Source organism: Spermophilus citellus (assembly GCF_964194105.1).
Source record: "Spermophilus citellus genome assembly, chromosome: 2".
NCBI lineage: Eukaryota > Metazoa > Chordata > Mammalia > Rodentia > Sciuridae > Spermophilus > Spermophilus citellus.
The window spans coordinates 22,934,546-22,958,437 of record NC_138183.1 but is presented as its reverse complement, the minus strand read 5'-3'; the positions used below and the strand labels follow the sequence as shown (position 1 = coordinate 22,958,437).

Below are 23,892 nucleotides of genomic sequence, written 5' to 3'. Positions count from 1 at the left end.
CAAGTACATGAAAAAATGCTCACCATCTCTAGCAGTCAAGGAAATGCAAATCAAAACCACCCTAAGATACCACCTCACCCCAGTAAGATTGGCAGCCATGATGAAGTCAAACAACAACAAGTGCTGGCGAGGATGTGGGGAAAAGGGTACTCTTGTACATTGCTGGTGGAACTGCAAACGGGTGCGGCCAATTTGGAAAGCAGTATGGAGATTCCTGGGAAAGCTGGGAATGGAACCACCATTTGACCCAGCTATTGCCCTACTCGGACTATTCCCTGAAGACCATAAAAGAGCACACTACAGGGATACTGCCACATCGATGTTCATAGCAGCACAATTCACAATTGCTAGACTGTGGAATCAACCCAGATGCCCTTCAATAGATGAATGGATAAAAAAAATGTGGCATTTATACACCATGGAGTATTACACAGCACTAAAAAATGACAAAATCACGGAATTTGCAGGGAAATGGATGGCACTAGAGCAGATTATGCTTAGTGAAGCTAGCCAATCCCTAAAAAACAAATACCAAATGTCTTCTTTGATATAATGAGAGCAACTAAGAACAGAACAGGGAGGATGAGCAGGAAGAAAAGATTAGCATTAAACAGAGACATGAGGCGGGAGGGAAAGGGAGAAAAAAAAGGGAAATCACATGGAAATGGAGGGAGACCCTCATTGTTATACAAAATTACATATAAGAGTTTACAAGGGGAATGGGATAACAAAACATAAAGGGAAATGAATTACAGCAGATGGGGTAGAGAGAAAAGAGGGGAGGAGAGGGGAGGGGGGATAGTAGAGGATAGGAAAGGTAGCAGAATACAACAGTCACTAATATGGCAGTATGTAAAAATGTGATGTGTAACCGATGTGATTCTGCAATCTGTATTTGGGGAAAAAATGGGAGTTCATAACCCAATTGATTCTAATCTATGAAATATGATTTGTCATGAGCTTTGTAATGTTGTGAACATCCAATTAAAAAAAAAAGAAACAGAAAAAAAAATCACGAGAAAAACATCCAATAGTTATGGGATAACATTAAAAAACCAAACTTACGAGTCATCGGGATAGAAGAAGGTACAGAGATTCAAACCAAGGGAATGAGTAACCTGCTGAATGAAATAATTACAGAAAACTTTCCAGAAATAAAAAAGGAAACAGATATACAAATTGAAGATGCATACAGGACACCGAGCACACAAAATCACAGTAGACCAACGCCAAGACACATTGTTATGAAGATATCCAATATACAGAACAAACAGAAAATATTAAAAGCTACAAGAGAAGGGAGACAGATTACATTCAGGGGTAAACCAATAAGGTTAACAACGGATTTTTCATCACAGACACTGAAAGCAAGAAGGTCATGGAACAATGTATTTCAAACACTGAAAGACAATGGATGCCAACCAAGAATTCTGTATCCAGCAAAATTAAGCTTCAGGTATGACAACGAAATAAAAATCTTTCATGATGAACAAAAGTTAAAAGAATTTGCAGCCAGAAAACCAGCATGGCAAAGCATTTTGAGCAAAACACTACACGAGGAAGAAATGAAAAACAATAATCAAAACCATCAGTGGGAAGTGCCTCGGTAAAGACAGAGGGCGAGGGGAAAGATAATCATGGAGAAACAAACTAAATTTTTTTTAAAAAAAGGATAAATAATCAAACATGGATGGAAGTACAAACCATATATCAATAGTAACTCTGAATGTTAATGGCTTATACTCTCCAATAAAGCGACATAGGCTGGTATCTTGGATTAAAAAAACAAATCCAACAATATGCTGCCTCCAAGAGACACATCTGATTGGAAAAGACATACACAGGCTGAAGGTGAAAGGATGGGAAAAAATATACCACGAACACGGTCCGCGTAAGCAAGCAGGGGTGGCCATCCTCATATCGAATAAAATTGACTTCAAGACTAAGTTAATCAAAAGGGATAAAGAAGGACATTATATACTGTTAAAAGGAACCATTCACCAACAAGACATAACAATTATCAATATTTATGCACCAAATAATGGTGCTGCGACATTCATAAAACAAATTCTCCTCAAGTTCAAGAATCAAATAGACTACAACACAATAATTATGGGTGACTTCAACACACCTCTCTCACCATTGGACAGATCCTCCAAACAAAAGTTGAATAAAGAAACTATAGAACTCAATATCAAAATCAATAACCTAGACTTAACTGACATATATAGAATATATCAACCATCATCAAATGGATATACTTTTTTCTCAGCAGCACATGTATCCTTCTCAAAAATAGACCATATATTATGCCATAGGGCAACCCTCAGTAAATATAAAGGGGTGGAGATAATACCATGCATTTTATCTGATCATAATGGAATGAAACTGGAAATCAATGATAAAAGAAGGAAGGAAAAATCCTACATCACATGGAAAATGAACAATATGTTACTGAATGATCAATGGGTTACAGAAGACATAAAGGAGGAAATCAAAAAATTCTTAGAGATAAATGAAAATACAGACACAACATATCGGAATCTATGGGACACAATGAAAGCAGTTTTAAGAGGAAAATTCATCGCCTGGTGGTCATTCCTCAAAAAAAGAAAAAACCAACAAATAAATGAGCTCACACTTCATCTCAAAGCCCTAGAAAAGAAAGAGCAAAACAACAGCAAATGTAGCAGAAGGCAAGAAATAATTAAAATCAGAGTGGAAATCAATGAAATTGAAACAAAAGAAACTATTGAAAAAATTAACAAAACTAAAAGTTGGTTCTTCGAAAAAATAAATAAGATCGACAGACCTTTAGCCATGCTAACGAAGAGAAGAAGAGAGAGAACTCAAATTACTAACATATGGGATGAAAAAGGCAATATCACAACAGATGCTACAGAAATACAGAAGACAATTAGAAATTATTTTGAAAACCTATATTCCAATAAAATAGAAGATAGTGAAGACATCGATAAATTTCTTAAGTCATATGATTTGCCCAGACTGAGTCAGGAGGATACACACAATTTGAACAGACCAATATCAATGGATGAAATTCAAGAAGCCATCAAAAGACTACCAACCAAGAAAAGTCCAGGACCGGATGGGTATACAGCGGAGTTTTACAAAACCGTTAAAGAAGAATTAATACCAATACTTTTCAAGTTATTTCAGGAAATAGAAAAAGAAGGAGCTCTTCCAAATTCATTCTATGAGGCCAACATCACCCTGATTCCGAAACCAGACAAAGACACCTCAAAGAAAGAAAACTACAGACCAATATCTCTGATGAACCTAGATGCAAAAATCCTCAATAAAATTCTGGCGAATCAGATACAAAGGCACATCAAAAAAATTGTGCACCATGATCAAGTAGGATTCATCCCTGGGATGCAAGGCTGGTTCAATATACGAAAATCAATAAATGTTATTCACCACATCAATAGACTTAAAGATAAGAACCATATGATCATCTCGATAGACGCAGAGAAAGCATTCAACAAAGTACAGCATCCCTTTATGTTCAAAACATTAGAAAAACTAGGGATAACAGGAACTTACCTTGACATTGTAACAGCTATCTATGCTAAGCCTCAAGCTAGCATCATTCTGAATGGACAAAAGTTAAAGGCATTCCCTCTAAAATCTGGAACAAGACAGGGATGCCCTCTATCACCACTTCTATTCAATATTGTTCTCGAAACACTGGCCAGAGCAATTAGACAGACAAAAGAAATTAAAGGCATAAAAATAGGAAAAGAAGAACTTAAATTATCACTATTTGCAGATGACATGATTCTATACCTAGAAGACCCAAAAGGGTCTACAAAGAAACTACTAGAACTAATAAATGAATTCAGCAAAGTGGCAGGATATAAAATCAACACACATAAATCAAAGGCATTTCTGTATATCAGCGACAAAACTTCTGAAACGGAAATGAGGAAAAACACTCCATTCACAATATCCTCAAAAAAAATAAAATACTTGGGAATCAACCTAACAAAAGAGGTGAAAGACCTATACAATGAAAACTACTGAACCCTAAAGGGAGAAGTAGAAGAAGATCTTAGAAGATGGAAAAATATACCCTGTTCATGGATAGGCGGAACTAACATTATCAAAATGGCGATATTACCAAAAGTTCTCTATAGGTTTAATGCAATGTCAATCAAAATCCCAACAGCATTTCTTGTAGAAATAGATAAAGCAATCATGAAATTCATATGGAAAAATAAAAGACCCAGAATAGCAAAAGCAATTGTAAGCAGGAAGTGTGAATCAGGCGGTATAGCGATACCAGATTTCAAACTATATTACAGAGCAATAGTGACAAAAACAGCATGGTACTGGTACCAAAACAGGCGGGTGGACAAATGGTATAGAATAGAGGACACAGAGACTAATCCACAAACTTACAACTATCTTATATTTGATAAAAGGGCTAAAAGCATTCAATGGAGGAAGGATAGCATCTTCAACAAATGGTGTTGGGAAAACTGGAAATCCATATGCAACAAAATGAAACTGAATCCCTTTCTCTCGCCATGCACAAAAGTTAACTCAAAATGGATCAAGGAGCTTGATATCAAATCAGAGACTCTGCGTCTGATAGAAGAAAAAGTTGGGTCCGATCTACAGATTGTGGGGTCGGGCTCCAAATTCCTTAAAAGGACGCCCATAGCACAAGAGTTAATAACAAGAATCAACAAATAGGACTTCCTTAAACTAAAAAGTTTTTTCTCAGCAAGAGAAACAATAAGAGAGGTAAATAGGGAGCCTACATCCTGGGAACAAATTTTTACTCCTCACACTTCAGATAGAGCCCTAATATCCAGAGTATACAAAGAACTCAAAAAATTAGACAATAAGATAACAAATAACCCAATCAACAAATGGGCCAAGGACCTGAACAGACACTTCTCAGAGGAGGATATACAATCAATCAACAAGTACATGAAAAAATGCTCACCATCTCTAGCAGTCAAGGAAATGCAAATCAAAACTACCCTAAGATACCATCTCACTCCAGTAAGATTGGCAGCCACTATGAAGTCAAACAACAACAAGTGCTGGCGAGGATGTGGAGAAAAGGGTACTCTTGTACATTGCTGGTGGGACTGCAAATTGGTGCGGCCAATTTAGAAAGCAGTTTGGAGATTCCTGGGAAAGCTGGGAATGGAACCACCATTTGAGCCTGCTATTGCCCTTCTCGGACTATTCCCTGAAGACCTTAAAAGAGCATGCTATAGGGATACTGCCACATCGATGTTCATAGCAGCACAATTCACAATAGCTAGACTGTGGAACCAACCCAGATGCCCTTCAATAGATGAATGGATAAAAAAAATGTGGCATCTATACACAATGGAGTACTATGCAGCAATAAAAAATGACAAAATCATAGAATTTGCAGGGAAATGGATGGCACTAGAGCAGATTATGCTTAGTGAAGCTAGCCAATCCCTAAAAAACAAATACCAAATGTCTTCTTTGATATAATGAGAGCAACTATGAACAGAGCAGGGAGGAAGAGCAGGAAGAAAAGATTAACATTAAACAGAGATATGAGATGGGAGGGAAAGGGAGAGAAAAGGGAAATTGCATGGAAATGAAGGGAGACCTTCATTGCTATACAAAATTACATATAAGAGGTTGTGAGGGGAATGGGAAAATAAACAAGGAGAGAAATGAATTACAGTAGATGGGGTAGAGAGAGAAGATGGGAGGGGAGGGGAGGGGGGATAGTAGGGGATAGGAAAGGCAGCAGAATACAACAATTACTAATAGGGCATTATGTAAAATTGTGGATGTGTAACCGACGTGATTCTGCAATCTGCATTTGGGGTAAAATTGGGGGTTCATAACCCACTTCAATCTAATGTATGAAATATGATATGTCAAGAGCTTTGTAATGTTGTGAACAACCAATAAAAAAATAAAATAAAATAAACAACTTAATGGATTATAAGGGTATTAAATATATAATTCAGAAATTGACATATACAACAGTGGGTTTTAAAAAATGACCATGGAAACAAAAACATATGTTACCTCTAGGAAGAAACAGACCATAATGGAAACAGGCTATAAAACCAACATTAAATGAAAAATTTATTCACTAGTGAACTGCAAATATGAATGGGTTTATTTAAATGTTGTCATAATATGGTTTCAAAAGATTTTTGTATTAAGCAGCATTTCACATAAAATATTTTCAAAGAAGTTAAACAGTTTCATATTTTAAATGTTTTTAATGAAACATTTTTACTGAGTTATTTTGACACTAAATGGAATGAAGAAAGAAGAAGAGACAGGCAGGTAAGTGATCTTATGCGTTCCCCATATATCAGAATAATCCCAAAATAGGCCATAAGCATCTACCATGACAGCCACTGGCCAGAATTAATGCACTTCTTTCCAATCAAAATTAATAAAACATGGTATTAATCAGCTTAGACTGCCATAACAAACTACTTAATATACATAGTTCTAGTGACTGAAAATTCAAGGTCAGGGATGCCAGCATGGCAGGTTTCTGGTGAGGACTCCTCCTGGCTTGCAGGTAGCAGGTCTCTTACTGTGTGCTCACATAGTCTTTTAGTACACATGTATAGAGACAGCTCCTTCTTCTTTTAAAACTATCAATTACCAAATTAGGGCCCCACTCTTATGACCCCACTTAATGTTAATAACCTCCTAAAAACCCTATACCCAAACACAAACACATATAGGCTAGGCTTTCAACATATAAATATTGGGGACACACACTTCAGCACACAACAAGGATTACATGTTTTATAATGATTCTCTTGTATATAACATATTTAAACATGAAACCTGGGCAGATTCTTACTCCTAGAGAAATGGTATTCAACAAGGTTCCTGATCCTTGAATCAGGTAAGAATTTGTAATTTTGGGCCCTCAATTCAAATGGTCAATGAAACATTTTTACTGAGTTACTTTGACACTAAATGGGATGAAGAGAGAAGAAGACACAGGCAGGAGTGGGAGCTGGTCCATTCCCAAGTTCCCAGAGGCAAAGTCCTGCTTGAGTGTTGAGATTCCCCTGAATAAGTTGAGAAGTTCAACTCATGCTTCCAGATCTAAAAAATAAAATTTCTCCATGGAGCTTTCAACTTTTGTCTTCTACATCTTTCTCTTGGTCCTCTCTGGATTGCCTTTCTTAGAATCCTAGGCAGTACAGGAATGTTCTATGCCTCTTCCAGGTTCTGTATGTCTTAACCCCCTCCCCCCCACGACCCCCTTCCCTGTAATGCAACCTATTCTAGTACTAGCCCTGAGCAACACCCATGCCTATGATCTGCCTGGACCTATGCTTGATCCTAAACATAGCCTGTGTGACCTGCCCCAACCTTGTCCCAGATAAGGAGCCTGGAGTCCTGGTCAGTTTCCATACTGCAATCAGCCTAAGGAGAAGATATTCAACAGCTAAAAAGGAATATTAGCTGATGAATTAGCACCAAAACACACTAAATAAAATCCCCACAGTCACCTGGACTTCCTGAATAAATAATTATTATGAATGAGGAATCAGATTTCAAAAAGAAAAGGTATGCATATTATTTCTCCTCTCAATTTCTAAACAAAAATTATAGCAAATGTAATAAGCTATTCATAATACAATAAGTGAACTTGAAAGACTCAATATTTTGAAAGGCAGAAATGTTTAAATGTATTTGAATCAATTGATTTAAAATAATGGTAAGAAAGCTTAGTCGGTGAGGGAAATGGAGAGATGTTGGTCAAAGAGTATGCGCTTTCAGTTATAAAAAGTTCTGGAGTTCTAATGTACAGTATGGTGTCTAAAGTTAAACATTCTGTGCAGTACACTTAAAATTTGCTTTAGTGTTCTTATCATGCGCAAATTGGTAATTATGTGAGCAGATGGATATTTAACTAGCCTGATCGACTATGACAATCATTCCATGATATATTCGTATATACAAGCAGCATGTTGTACACTTTTAATAAATACAATTGTACTTCAATATAGTTGTCAATTACACCTCAGTAAATCTGGCTAAAGAAAAAAGAAAAGTGTGGTTTCCAGAAACCTTTTATTCCCTTCCATATGAACCCCGTTCCTTAGAAAAGATCACTTAAGCTTGGAATAGTCATTAAAACTGACTTTGTCCTCCACATGACTCTTTAGCTCTTTAAATCTCTTTGAAATAACATCACCCACTGTTCAGTGTAGTTTTTACAAAATATGGATTATACATAACTTAGATACCTCACATTTCTCAAATGCAAGCATCTAGCAGATAAATCTAAGGATGATTTTTTTTTTTTTTCCTGAGAGTTTTTTAAAAAATTCAAATTTGAGTGTGGTCACATTATAAACTGCGATGCCAAAGTCTTAAATATTTGCTCAAGAAGATTCTAATCTTTGTCCATCCTTCCGTGTTTTGAAGCTATTAGTGCCACCTGAGCCTTACCTTACAAAAACACAAAAGGATGCAAAAACAGGGAGTTCTCCCAACTTGAGTTTGAGCTTCTTGGATGACATGGAGTAAAGTCTTTAAGATTAAAAGGCCAGAACAAAGTTGAGTATAAAAAGCATAGAGCCACTGAACAATAAAACTGGAGAATGATTGGTTCAAACTGATTCCAAATACTGTTAATTTAAGAGGAACTTTAAGGCCCGGAAAGGTCGTGTGCTCTCGAAGGCCACACGGGCAGCAGTAAGAAAACTGGCACTTGAATCACGGCTTCCTGGCTCAGCCTCAACACCTTCCTGTGGATTTCCAATTTACAATATTTTTAAAAACCTTTTACACATCTTTATAAAAAGCTGGGGACAAACGAACCCTAAAATTTTACCGTGGCAAACATACAAATGAAAAAAGAGCTCTGGCAGAGAATGGGGCTGGCAAATGGGGCAGGGCCTGCTCCCCAGGCCCTCTGGGTCCCCTGGCCCCAGGTCAGCAGGTAAGCCAGGGGCCTAGGAACAGGCCGGAGGGTGGGCTGGCAGTCTCCTCCCTACAGACACCCTAAGTCCTGTCCCCCACCAACCCCGACTACCCTGCTGGCTGGCCTAGGCTATGAAGGACCTGTGAGCCTCTCCGCCTGGGTGACCTGATGGCGGCAGTGACCTGTCAGACTCCGGACCTGGACCCTCGCCGGCTGCCGAGTCTCCTGGCTCAGTCCGGCCAGTCCCAGCCCAAGCAGTGCTGAAGACTTGGCGGTGAGAAGAAAGGAGGCCACTGGAGGCTTCAAAGGCCCAAAAAGGCTGGAGGATGGTAGAAATCACCACGCCTAAGACTGAGAGCCCCGAGATTAGAGCCCTCAGTGCGCATAGGGGCTGATTTCAGAGATCACGCCTAGTCCCACGAGACCACGCCTAGTCCCGCGAGACCACGCCTAGTCCCGCGAGACCACGCCTCGACCAATGAGACCTCACCTTGCACGTGGAGGGCAACCAAAGGAAACTTGTTTTATAATTCTTAAAAACAAAGGCTTAGCTGACCTGTAAGGTGAGCGAGGGCCCTGATAGCCGCCCTTGGCGATTGGTGTTCCTCCCACCAGAGAACCAGCAGAGGAACACACCACTCTTGACCAATGGGAAAATGCCCGCCGTCCTTTGGAAGGTTCACTGGCCGTTTTTAGAAGACTTGTGTATATACTATGAAAGAACTGCCCTCAACTTTTCCCCCAACCTTTTAAGTCGTTTGCTGTATCTGGACATTCTAAATGTGAAGGGGTCCTCAACAGTAGGGTAGAGTCAGGAAATAGCGTCTTATAAATGCACGTTTTTTTTAAAAAAAATCTGAAATGTTTTTGGAATTGACTTTGAAATGGAGTTGTTAGACCACCTCTAGGCCCGACACTTGTCCACGTTTGTTCAGTAGGTCAGAGGCCATGGAGAAGACTTTGATGGTGAGAAGAAGGAGGGCCTGTGCCAGACTGATTGTATTATAACCACTGTTCTGTGTGTGCATCTTATTCCTCATTGGTGTATGGACAGTGGACAATGCTAAGAACTTTTGTTGAACTATCTAGACTTTCTAGATGTTCTAAAGTGCCCGATATATATGTTAAAAGCATGACACATTCTACAAATTTATTTTTGTTAAAATTCTTATGAAATATTTTGGAGAGGCAATAGCCAAACCCCCCCTGTGGAGTAGTACACATTGTGAACTGGTTTTCTGGCCTGTCATGCCAATGTGCTTAAAATGAGGCAAGATTGTTCCTTATGTTTATGGATTTTGTTTTACTTTGCTGTGCACATAGTGTATATAAAGGACAAACAAGTTCTAATCAATATCTAGTCTTTCTAGATGTTAGGTTGCCAGTGTATGTCAAAAGTAGGATTAGTAAACAAAATTTGTATGTTTTGTGTTAAAATTCCTAGGAAGGATTGTCTTCTGAGCTTCACAAATTAGAACTAGTGTTACATGTATGCAGTTTATTCAAGACTGTCATATACATAATGGACAAATTGAGTCCTTACTTGAAACATCTTTAGAAGTGCCTGATGTATGTTAAATGTAGAGGTAGTAAAATAACACTTTGTAAATATCGTTTTTGCTAAAATTCATAGGAAATGTTGTCTTTGGGGAATGGAATTGTTAAACCACCTCTGTGAGCAGTGTAGTACTGTCTGTACATGTTCAATGAGGTGAGAGGGAAGCAATTGCAAAAGGTAATGTGTTGGTGTGTTCATAAGTGGACATTTTCAGACATCAGTTTTCTATATGTTTTGTGTATTTTGTTTTGCTATTTATATAGTGTATATAATGGACAAATGAGTCCTAATTTTGCAACATCTAGTATTTAGATGTTAAAGAGGTTATCAGTGTATGACCAAGTAGGTAATGAAATTAACACATTTTGAACATTTTGTGTTGCAATTCATAGGAAGGCTTGTCCTCTGTAAATGACTTTGGGATATGAACTTGTTCAGCTGTCTGTGTTACATATGCTTGTTCTTGTCCACTGGTCTGAATGTAGAGAGAAGGAAGTGAGAAGGAAAAAGTTCAAAGACAGAATGGCCGTATTAGAAGATATCTCAGATTATAACCATTGCTACATGTGCAAATTTATTTACCAGTGCTGTGTGCATAGTGGACAGGTTCTTCTGTGGAATATTATATATTTAAGTAATAGAATAAAACTTTTTGTAAATAGCTTTTAAAAACTGGTGGGAAATAATGTGTTTGGAAATGTTAAACCACCTCTGAACAGAATATTGTCTGTACTTTTTCATTGGGTTGAGCAAGGTGGGAGGAAATAAGTTGCAAAAGGTGTTCTGTTAGAGTGTGTTAGAAAATGTCAGCTTACCAATTGCCCTGTAACATGCATTTCATTTAACTTTGCTATGCTGTGCTATGCTGCATATATTGTGTGTACACTGGACAAAGACCACCTAATTTTTAATATCTAGTCTCTAGATAGTAAAGAAGTCATTAATGTATGACAAAAGTAGAGTTAGTATACTAACACGTTTTGTACACTTTGTATTAAAATTCATAGAAAGGCAAATTGTAGCATCACATCCAAGAGACACATGTGCCCATATCACATGTGACATAGGAGAAAGAAATGGAAGAAATAAAGGATTCTAGGACAGAATGATCCTACTTAGAAGACGCTTTCAGATATAACCATTGTCACGTGTGTAGTTGACTACTCGACACTACTATTTACATAGTAGACAAATTTAAGTCCACTTAAGAAAGACTAGGTGCTTATAAATGCACAAAGTATATTAAAAGTAGAGGTAGTAGGGCTGGGGCAGTAACTCAGTGTTAGAGTACTTATCTAGCATGTGTGAGGCACTGGGTTTGATACCCGGCACTGCATATAAACAAAATAAAGGTCAACAACTAAAAAAAAAAAATTAAAAAGTAGAGATAGTAAATAAAACATCTTGTAGATATCTTTTTGTTAAACTCCATAATGAAATAACTATCTTTTGGAATTGGTATGATCAAAACACTCCTCTGAGCAGTACATATTATATTTGTGCTGATTAAGGGAGGAAGAAGGAAAAGAAAATGCAAAGGGCTTTATATAAATATATTTTCTGTGAAGGAAGATTGACCATTGTCACTTATATCTGTGAGTTTTGTTTTACTATGTTGTATAAATAGTGTGTATAAAGGACAAATGAGTCCTAATGTGTATCTAGTCTTTCTAGATATTAAAGATATTGCCAGCGTGTAACAAAAGTACAGTTAGTAAACTAACACACTGAGTACACTATGTGTTGAATTCATAGGAAAGACTGTTCTTAAAACCACTTAGGAAGTGAAATTGTTAGTCATCTCTAAGATTTACAGATGCATATATCTGACCCCTGTGTAGAGTAGATTAGAAATGAGAAGGGGAAAGGCTCTAGGCCAGAATGTTCTTGTTTGGAAGACACTTTCAAATCCTAGTCTTTAAAAACAAAGGTTTCTTTGCTTCAAAGGCTAGCCTTTGTTAAGTAAGTGTATGCAGTCTGTTCAGTGCTATTGTATGAATAGCTGTAAACTTAAGTTCCTGTTGGAAATATCTAGTGTTTTAAAGGGTATTACTTTAGCCCTTTACTTTTACATGGTAAAAGTAAAGTACTTTTTGTCAGTACATAGGACCGGTTGCCATTTAGGGGAATGAAACTGTTGAACTTGATATCTTGGAGAGTATGTTGAAGGTTCACTGGGTGATAGGTAGGAGAAGGAGAAAGTAGACATAGAGAAGCAGTCTGTGTCCCTTAGATTAGTTCAGATTGTCTAGCCATTGTTATAGGTGCTATATTTAGTTAATAATGCTGGGTATTTAAGGATAAGTTCTAATATCCAAAATTTGTTAGAAGTAGCAAAATAATCCCTAAATAAATATCCTTTTGTTAGTTTTTAGGAAGAACGGTCATCTGGGAATGACCTTTGTAATCCACTTCTTGGAAGTAGGGGTAGTCCTGAATTTAGTCACCGGAATGATGAAGAGGAAAGGTGGGGAGAAGTGCTCCTTGCTAGTACCACCATATCTGGAAGACAGTTTTAAATTATAACCATAGAACTATATGTGCATTTTTGGTAAAGCACTTGTGTTATAGTGCACAAAGTTCACACTTTATTTCACAACATCTAACCTTTCTACATATCCTGAGGTATCATAAAAAGTAGAGCTAGTGAATTTGCCAACTTGTAAATATCTTTTTGTTATAATTGATAGAAAAGATGCATCTTGGAAGTGGAATTGTTTTATCTCTGGGCATTGTTTATCAGGACTTGTTCATCAGGCTGCAGAAGAGGAGCAGAACGAAGCATGCAGGGAGAAATGGGAGCAAGTGCCCAAGGATTTACATTTGGATATGAATCATTAGTGTGTGTGCATCTTATGGCTGTACCACAGGAATACTTTAATTCATTGTGAACATGGATACTTGGTAATATTTCAGTAGTAGAAATCTGATAATGAGCCTTCTTAGAAACATGCTTGGTGTATTCTGTTGCTTTGTCTCATTTTAAATTGAGCACTAAGGGAATGCATTATTTTTAGTTGTAACTCTGCCAATATAACTACCTAGAGGCCTGTTGCCATTTCTATCTTCAGTGAAATTTTTGTCCCCAAGAAAGGATTACAATTTTTTAACAGATTGAGTTGGTGCGGGATATTCTTGGTTATCAATAATACTCATGTAGCTTTGGGAATTTGAATTGGTGAATATTCATGATGTACAGAAAAGCATAATACACACAATTATCTTAGTCACACAAAATGGGATGTATGTCCATATATTCACAACCTGGAGGGACACATCCAACTAAGCTGCTTGTGAATGGACAACTTTGTTCTTTATTTATGTTCTTATTTTTCCTGTAATACATAAATTAACTTTTAAAAAAAGGTATTTAAAAAATAGAAATCAGCACCGCAATAATTCTTACCATTACTTTAAAAATTCACAAAGAAGCTATGACATAGTCATCTGATCTTCACTCATCAAAACTTAACTTCATGGGGCTGGGGCTCAGCGGTAGCGCACTTGCCTGTCATATGTGAAGCACTGGGTTCGATTCTCAGCACCGCATATAAATAAATAAAATACAGGTCTATTAAATATATATATATATATTTTTTTAACTTCAGTGTTCTAATTTCTTACAAATTATGCATTGGTTACTAAATTGGTAGCTACCCTACATAAATAGTGTTTTTTAACCCACCAAATCTACTTGTCCTACATAACCAAGCCCAGCTTTGTGCAGTTCCTAGTACAGAGCAAGCCTTCAATATGTGCTGTTATTTAGCAGTATACTACATGGCTGTTACTCAAAACTGTTTCAACAAACACCTACATTCATCTGTCCCCAATTTTTTTCTGTTCGCATTTGACTTTTGCCAAGTGAGAAGGGGAAAAAAGTTACAAACAGGAAGTCAAAAAAATGCCAATTCATCAAACAAAAAGAAAAAAAAATGGCCTTCTACCTGTCATTCTCTTCCAGCACTGTATTTTCCTTCCCTAACTCATTTTTTCCATGACTGAACAATCCCACACACACATCCCATTTTAGCCCTTGACAGAGTTAATCCATCTCATTCTGCAGACCTAATGAAACGTCACTTCCCCAGGGAAACCCTGAGTCACCCCAAAGTCAGATGAGGTTCCCCATTTAATCTCATATGCTCTTTTCCCTTGCAACATCACATCTTGCATTTATACATCTGGGTGATCATTTGGTCAATATCCTCCTTCCCTCTAGATTCAATGCTTGGTGCCCCATGTGATAATGACTACTTTACTCACCACCCTCACCAGAATCAATTATAGTAACACAAAAAGCACTGCTGCAGATTTGATGACAAAACAATACAGAAACCTTACGTCTGGAACCTTACGTCTGGATAGAAAACTCTCTGTAATCACAGATTCAACCAGTCGTGGACAAATAATACTCAGAAAAAAAAAAAAATGGAGTCTCTACTAAACGTGTACAGACACTTTTCCTTGTCATTATTCCCAACAATACAATATAACAACTATTTACCTAGAATTTACATCTTATTAGGTATTGTAAATAATCTATAGATGATTTAACTATGCAGGAAAATAGTTACATGTTATATGCAAATGCTATATCATTTCATATAATGAACTTGACCATCCATGGATTTTAGTATCCCTAGAGGATAGAGGATGTGGAGGCATTCCTGGAACCAATCCCCAATACTAAGAAATGACTGTATTTAACTTTTTAAGTTATGAAGTGAAAATATATACTAAAAAATAATGGAAATTGGGGAAGAGCAAGAAAATTAAAGACATACTAATTTGGCGGGGGGGGGCATGGAGAATAGGATTGAAAGTCCTACTTTATACCCTGCTAGTAACACAAGAAACTGAGACTGTACATAATAAATACATGTTGAATAATGAATAAACGTAACTCCAGACAGCACAGGAGCAGACTAGAGCAGTGTCTTTCAAAGCATTATTTATGATTAGATCAGAGTTTTCAAAATATCTGAGTGTGAATAGCACTCTTTTAATGAAAATAGACTAATGGGAAAAAATAGAAAACATAGAAAAAATAGAAAACGGAATTACTGTATATGGTAGACTGCAAGAAACTGTTGTTTCATTCATATAAATACAAATATTTCTAACTATGGGTCATGGCCAAAAATCTTTGAAAATCACCAAATAAAATTACTCAATGCAACTCCTCTCAACTTTCCATTAAATGCTAAAAAAGGTGCACAAAAATTAGCAATAGCACTGGGAAATTTAAAAGGGGGAGCCAAAATTAAGACACTATTTCCACTAAACATACACTGCAAATAATAGGTAAGAAGGATATCCTGGGGCTGGGGATGTGGCTCAAGCGGTAGCGCGCTTGCCTGGCATGCGTGCGGCCCGGGTTCAATCCTCAGCACCACATACAAACAAAGATGTTATGCCCGCCGAAAACTAAAAAATAAATATTAAAAAATTCTCTCTCTCTCTCTCTCTCTCTCTCTCTCTCTCTCTCTCTCTCTTTAAAAAAAAAAAAAAAAAAAAAGAAGGATATCCTTGGCCCACATGCATGAGGCATACAGCACCTTTTGAACTCAACAAGATAGATGCTCTGATGCACATAAAAAAAAAAAAAAACAACCCTATGTCAACTCAGGAATGCAGAACATGCAATTGCCCAGATATATATTAGAACACCACCACCCAACTAAAGGAGAAGCACCTTCTGAGAACAAAGCAAGAGGCTTAAGTGGGCCCAAGCACAGATTTGATTACAAAACAGACTACAAAAAGTTTACACTTAAAAGTCACACATTATATAAATATATACAGAGAAAGAAGGAACAATAAAAGTAAAGGCACACTAAATTATTTTATTGCACAGTAGTAGGATCAAAACTTATTTAATGTTTGACGTTGGGAATCAGAAACATTTTTATGAATGCAATTGGAAAATGTAGGCAATTACTTTTAAAACTAAAAACTAGATTTGGCCATTTCACAATACTATAGATGTATGAAACAAATAATTCACAGAAAAAGATAAATGACCGAGAAGCATAATATTGGATTGAACCATATGAAATTGCCATTTTTACAGGATATTTATTCAAATATCTGTCACTTTGTATGACTCAGCCAATCAACGATGATAACAACAATGTAGCTAATGCATTCAATGTAACAGGCATTTGAAAAACATTAAATGAAGATTTGTGTATGTCATTTCTGAATAAATAAGGACTATAAGCCTAGAGGCATTATGTGCTCTATTTAAGGCCATGCAGCTGAGTACTGATAGAAAGAGACTTAAAATAGGGCACTGCCTGACAAGCCTGAGTTCTTCACAGAAGCTGCAGCACCTTTCAAAACAAACAAAACTTAAAGAATTAACATTAAATGTTATCATTTATAATAATAAGTATAAAAGTAATGTTTCCCTCTTAAGAGGAACCTCAAAACAAAATCCAAGTAATTGTTGCTTATAGAGAAATATATGAAACAAAATGACACCAAAAGTTTAAAATCAGAATAAATGAAGTCATTTCAGACAAAGAAAAAAAAGAAAAAGAAAATTGGTAACATTAATAGCAAAAAAAAAAAAAAAGAATAGGCTATTTTATATTGATAAAAAATAACAAAGAACTAACTGGAATATATATTTCATATTGCTATTTCATATTGCTATTTCATATTGCTATATGTTTCATATATATTCTACAAGCCCACTTGTAGAGGCACATTAAAGGACTATTATTGGTCTATAACAATTTGAGAAGATAAATAGGGCATAGAGAGTGTGTAAATAATATTATTATATTCACTGAACTAATACACATGTATTGTACTTGTCACCTATAGAAAACCAGGCTCTTTTCAAGCAGTAAGGAAACAGAAACCATTAGTTCACAAGAAATAAAAAGCCATGTTCACTTGCCAGAATAAACTAAACAAATAATACCAAAGTTTACATGAATAAGCACCAATAATCAAGCAATCTTCAGCTACATTATATTGAATCACTAGCAGGTTTATACCTCCCTATGAAGGCAAGTACAAACAAGAAAATTTACTTTCTCTGTACTGTTTTAAATTTTACAGTTATCAACCCCCAAGCCACACACACACAAAAAAAATTAGTGAATATTATTAGCATATAACATAAAATTTAAGCTATTTCCACTTTTAAAAATGACCACTTTCATATAGAAAAATCCTTTCTCAACAATGCCTGACTCACAATTAAAAATAAAATGCTAATTATTTCAAAATTATTAAAAATTAAGCACTCTTCCTCAAAAATGCCAAAGCCATCTCTTTTTTTTTCTTTTTTTCCTTGTGGGGTAGTATCAGGGACTGAACCCATGGCCTCATGCATGCTACACAAGTGCTCTACCACTGAGCTACATTCCCAGCCTGTTTTATTTTGAGACAGGGTCTTGCTAAGTTGCCCAGGCTGGCCTCAAACTTACCATCCTCATGCCTCAGCCTCCCAAATAGCTGGGATTACAGGTGTGTGCACCTTTCTTTTTCTTTATCAGCAACTCCCTCCTCCTCCATTTCCCTTCCCCCCAGTTTCACTTAACTAATTCTGTTCACCCTTTAAGTCTCAGACACTTTCCTACCCTCCTAGACAAGGTTTTGGGCTTTCTAGACTCCTCCAGGATGCCCATTTCTTCTAATGCCAGTCACATGAGGTAGTTGCTCAAAGTCTGTTGCCTTCACTGGACTGTAAATCTCATAAAGTCAACCTTGTCTCTTATTCTAATATGTTCAATATAAGGTAAATATATTTTTCCATTTATCCAAATATTTATCACGAATAAGTTTGTTAATTTTTGTCCAAAGAGTTTGAATTTCCACCACATGCAAAGTAATGTACTAAGCTTTGGAAAAAAATCAGAAAACAGGAATTAAAAAACAAAAATCTTTGCCCTCATCTAAGGAAAGGTCTGAAGAAAATAAGAACAACAATGAAAATGTCAGGTGAACTGGATAAATAGGAAACATCACACAATTTTAAATGCATGAATTAAAGAAGGCCTCACCAAGAAGGTGGTTACCTTTGAGTTAAGACATGAAAATGATAAAAGAACAAGCATTTGGATACCTGGGAAAGAACATCCTAGGCAGAGTGGATGGGTGATGGCAAAGACCTAGAAACTATATTCCCTGGGAACAGCAGCACCTAAAGATAGGAAGGGGAGCACTAGTCCTCAAAAGAGACTGAGAAGGGGCTGGGGATGTGGCTCAAGCGGTAGCGCGCTCGCCTGGCATGCGTGCGGCCCAGGTTCGATCCTCAGCACCACATACCAACAAAGATGTTGTGTCCGCCGAGAACTAAAAAATAAATATTAAAAATTCTCTCTCTCTCTCTCTCTCTCTCTCTCTCTCTCTCTCCTCTCTCACTCTCTCTTTAAAAAAAAAAGAGACTGAGAAGAAGCAAGCAGAGATAGGAAATGAGTCGTTAAATAAGATGAATATTAGGTATTGAGATTATTATCCAGTCTTTAGAAATTTAAAATGGAAGATTTTAATGACATATGTACATACTTTTGAAACAAAGTAGAATGCTATTAAATATTCACTAAGAGCAAATGTTAAAAATAGCAAGAAATTATCACAAAATGGAATAAAGAAGCTATTACTGAGTGGTGAAATTACAAATGAATCTCCTATACATACTGGATTTTCCAAAATGAACACATATGCCAATTAATAAAAATTAATATAATCTTAAAAAATCATATGGCTTAAAAAGAAAAAAGAAGAAATTTATCTTTGTTCTATCTCACCTGTAAGAAAGCATGCCAATACAATTATCTGAAATTAAATAAATTCTTTACTAGAAAAGGCTTTAAAAAATACAGGGAAATTGCATGGAATTGGAAGGTGAGCCTCAGGGTTAGACACAATTACATATAAGAAGAAAGGAGGAGTAGGAGAAAAATTATATAAGTGGAAGAAACGATTTATAGTAGAGGGGATGGAGAGAGAGAAGGGGAGGGGAGGGGAGGGGAGGGGTGAGGGGACAGTGGAGAATGGGATAGACAGCAGAATACATCAGTCACTAGAAAGGCAATTTGTAAATCAATGGAAATGTAACTGATGTGACACAGCAATCTGTATACGGGGTAAAAATGGGAGTTCATAACCCACTTGAATCAATCTGTGAAATATGGTATATTAAGAACTATGTAATGTTTTGAACAACCAACAATAAAATTTAAAAAAAAAATACAGGTACAGTGCAAAGTTATATTGCAGTCTACTTTTTACCTTAATTTGGCAATGAAAACTTAAAATGATTTGACCAGACTTTAAGAACCTTATTAGAGTTTCTCAAAGTGTGGTCTTTAGAATACTGGGATTTCCAAAGTTGTTCTGAGAAATCTATTTGTGTTTTATTGTAGTTATGACAGCAGTATGACACACATTGCTATTGTCTTATAGTAAATTAAAACTAATTTGAAACTCTCTTTAGTTCCCAAATCATCACCAATCTCCCAATAATGCTAAAGGTATTTTTCAGAGAACAGTAGCTGGAATGGATTGTTTCAGGGATTTCTGTTCATCCCAAAGAACATATGCTGAAATGTGCACCATTTCCTTCATATCATCCCAGAACCTCCTTATCAAAAGCCATTGTGGATGCTCAGTGAATGCTTACAAAACCAAACCATCTGCTAAAAACAAACAAACAAGAAAAAAAAACACTAAAGAATCTGAGTCTTGATAAAATGCTGAGTTTCTCATTCACTCTCAAAAGTTCTCTCCAGCTTATCACATAAATTTCACTGGCCTTTATACATAAAAATTGTTCAACATATTACAATTATTACTGATCACTGCAAGCTCTGACCTCTCAGCTAAGCTTCAAACTCCAATTTGCAGCTATCAGCTGAACATCTCTGCCTAGATGTTAAACATGTCTAAAACTAGCAATCTTCCCTGCAACAATCTTCATATCCCTATGTCCCATCTGTTAATGGCATTAACATGCCCTTTTTTGTTCCCAACAGCCTCTAGCACCCTCCCTCCACAGCCTTCAAGATTGTCCCCAATGCGCCATCACTCTCTGCCAGAAACAAATTGCAAGCACCCTTCCTCACTCAAGTGCACACTCTGGGCCCTCTTTATTACTCTGGCATGTAATGAACTTCTCCAACCCCCTGCAGCCAGTGTCCTGCTCCAATGTAAATCATTCTTCTTCCCCAAGGCAGACTTACCCTTTTCATCCATCCCCATATAGATGCAGACAGTTTTGTTTAAACCTTGGTCTACATTATTTATCACTGCTTGATCTTAGTCATTTGTGTCCATGTCTCTCCATGTTTATAAGCTACCCGAAAGCAGGACCCAAGCTTTTTTGGTTGTTTTCTTTTCAGTGTTCTCAGTCAAGCAGGAGGACACAGAAGTATTCCAAGATTTCAGTCGCATGAAACTGAATTGAAAGGATTTCAGATGAAGTAACTAGAGAACAGACCCTGCTGGATTTGGAAAAGTCAGTCATCATGCCCTGGCCTTGGAACCTTTACATCTCTGTGTCTACTCAGAAAGTAAAGCAAGCAGTTCTCTGTGGAACAACAATAAATAGTGAGGACAGAATGAGTACCTCATTTTCTTGACATTACAATAATCCTTCCCGCAATGAATCATATAGTCGAAGAAAGCAAGGCAACCCTTTTACAGAAAGCAATTGTTTCAGTTGCATAAGAACAGGCCATCTTTGTCAGCTGCTGATTACAGACTTCTAAGGGGTGGGGTCTTCCTTTGATACTCCCACAATGAAACCTGCCTATAAGGAATGACTCCATCTATCTTCTGTGCTCCAGAAGTGGTCCATGGGCCTTCCATTCATACCTTGTTTTCTACCTAACGAAAGGCTCACAGATACCAAACGTGCTCTGACATTCCCATGCTCCCCTCACCTGAGATCCAGACGCAGCAGAGACCTTGTGGAAGTAACCTTCTCTGGGATATTTGTCATCTTGATTATCATACAGCTGGAATTAGTTTTCTTTTTTTTTTTTACCAATAGCATATTTTTTTATTATTATTAGTTGTTCAAAACATTACAAAGCTCTTGACATATCATATTTCATACATTTGATTCACATGGATTATGAACTCCCATTTTTACCCCGTATACAGATTGCAGATTCACATCGGTTCCACATCCACTTTTTTACATACTTCCATACTAGTGTCTGTTGTATTCTGCTGCCCTTCCTATCCTCTACTATCCCCCTCCCCTCCCCTCCCCTCCCCTCCCCTCCCCTCCCCTCTCCTCCCATCTTCTCTCTCTACCCCATCTACTGTAATTGATTTCTCTCTCTTGTTTCTTAATTCCCATTCAGAACAGCCAGACACTCATATCACTCTGACAAGAGCTCTTAATTGAGTAATGCAATGGTGCCCCAGTCTGAGGAGAGTCCATGCAGGTGTTTCTGGCTTCAAATAGGTCACCTGCAACAGCAGCCTCAGGAACAGCCTCTCCATAACAAGAGGAGACCCAGGCAAGTACAGTCACACACACATGAATATGTACATGAGTATATGAAAATATACCCCAACACATAAATAAACACAAATAAGAATTTTCTAGGTTCACATGGGCAGAGGATGAGGATGAAAGGTGAAGTAACAACTGGATAACCAAGGGAGGTTAATCAGACCAAAGGGTACGGTTAGAGTGGCAGATTATCTCATTTACTTTAGGCATATCTATCTTGTTTGAATCATTATGAAAACCACATAGTTTTTACAAAAAAATGCAGCTACCTTCTTCTGGTTGGAATGCTTTCTACCACATTCATATCCCTGAGTGACTTGGACAAGAACATAAGTAAAAGATTTGAACGAAACACCCCGCCACAAGAACGTGACCTCTAAATAAATCTGACTTTCCACAAACAAGATTTGGATTTTTCTAAGAAGCAAACCACATACTGAACATAGAAACTCAAATACAAGTTGGGTCAAAAGTAGGAATATCCAAAATGAGATAGAAGCCCACCAGGGCTACAGATAGGACACAACTGTGTCTGGCTCTTGGTTATTTTTCACAAGCAACAGGTAAATCTTGGTAAAACATTGCAAGTTTATAAGATGAACTTGAGAAACCCAGCTGTCTCCTTCTCTTATAGGGAAAAGCTGTCGGACCTGAAAGCTCTGAGACTACTTTGAGGAAAAAGTTCCTGAACTTGAATAACTCAACAGACACACCGCCATACTTGAAGGCATTTCAAAAGAACTTCAGGTCAAATGCAAGCTCCATGACAGAAGGGGACTTACACATCTCATTTTCTACTATCCTCTAGTATATGGTGGATGTGCAAAAATACCTGAATTGAATGTGGAATGAATAAATGAATGAGTAATATAAAGTATTAAGGAAAGTGTAAATGCAAACTAGAATTGCCATATCAGCTGTTATTCCTATTTTATATAAGAGAGACACCTTGACTTACTCAGCCATAGCACAACTGGAAACAGGAAGCCTCCTGACTACCTATGTCTTGATCCTTCTTTCTTCTTCTAGGCGTGAGGATCCCTCTTCCTCACCTATAGTCCTTGCAGATCCTGGTCTTCCAGGATCCCTCCCTGGTGCTCCCCATCACCTCCTCTACCACACTGACCTCAAGGACCAGGTACCCCTCCAGCTTCCCCAGCTATGATGTTCCAGTAGCGCCTGAAGCCTCATAACCATGATACACAGAATTGTAATTATTGTTAATATGTCTATGAGCTTCCCCTGAAGAGTGGGAATCCTTCCTTACTTGTCCTTACCCACCATAGTACCTAGCACAATGTCTGCAGGGAATAGGCAGTCAGTTAAGTGCTCCTAGACTAGAACAGACTTTGCTTCCTCTGCCCCAATCTGGTTCTCCTTCCAAAGAGCCAGAAACATCCCTTCATTGGAGCAGAATTTCAGAATGAAGGTGGTTAGGGATTAGCTAAAGAAAACTACTTGGACAAACAGAAAGAAAACCACATATAACAGACATGAAGTCTAATCTAGACCATTTTTCCAACATTTAAGATAATAAAGAGGAAGGGTTCATAGTAGCAGTCCCTATATTGTGAGTCCTAAACCTTTGGAAGCACAGCCACACATAATGGCCATCAGGAACAAAATCTCCTTTAACTAATAATCACAACCTTGGAAATCTCACCCTTCGGGAGGATCCAAGGCCAATTATTGTCCAATTTGCTTTTTCTCTTTTAGAGGAAGAAGCTAGTTTTGAAATCACTTTTCTTCATTTCTATAATATAGCAAGCTCAGCCTGATTTGCCTTATTCAGGCTTATACATGTTTGGTTTAGCACTGGACTGAAGTTAAGAGTCTGCCCTGTCATTATCTCACTTTTTTAAAACAGTACCACAAAAAGAAAATAAATTATAACCTAAACCC

At 37.2% G+C, this 23,892-nt stretch overlaps 1 protein-coding gene and 2 long non-coding RNA genes across 7 annotated transcripts in view; 2 read left to right on the top strand and 1 right to left on the bottom strand.

Annotated features, from left to right (window-relative positions):
• The window catches only part of LOC308642952, a 1,001,730-nt gene that overhangs the window by 625,781 nt on the left and 352,057 nt on the right, over positions 1-23,892 (top strand). The window lies entirely within an intron of this gene.
• LPAR1 (lysophosphatidic acid receptor 1) overlaps positions 1-23,892 on the bottom strand; it is a 146,565-nt gene that overhangs the window by 116,920 nt on the left and 5,753 nt on the right. The window lies entirely within an intron of this gene.
• On the top strand, positions 7,448-21,989 carry LOC308641247. The gene is made up of 3 exons (XR_014020426.1): positions 7,448-7,578; positions 20,864-21,071; positions 21,836-21,989. It is a non-coding gene; the product is annotated as an uncharacterized lncRNA (long non-coding RNA).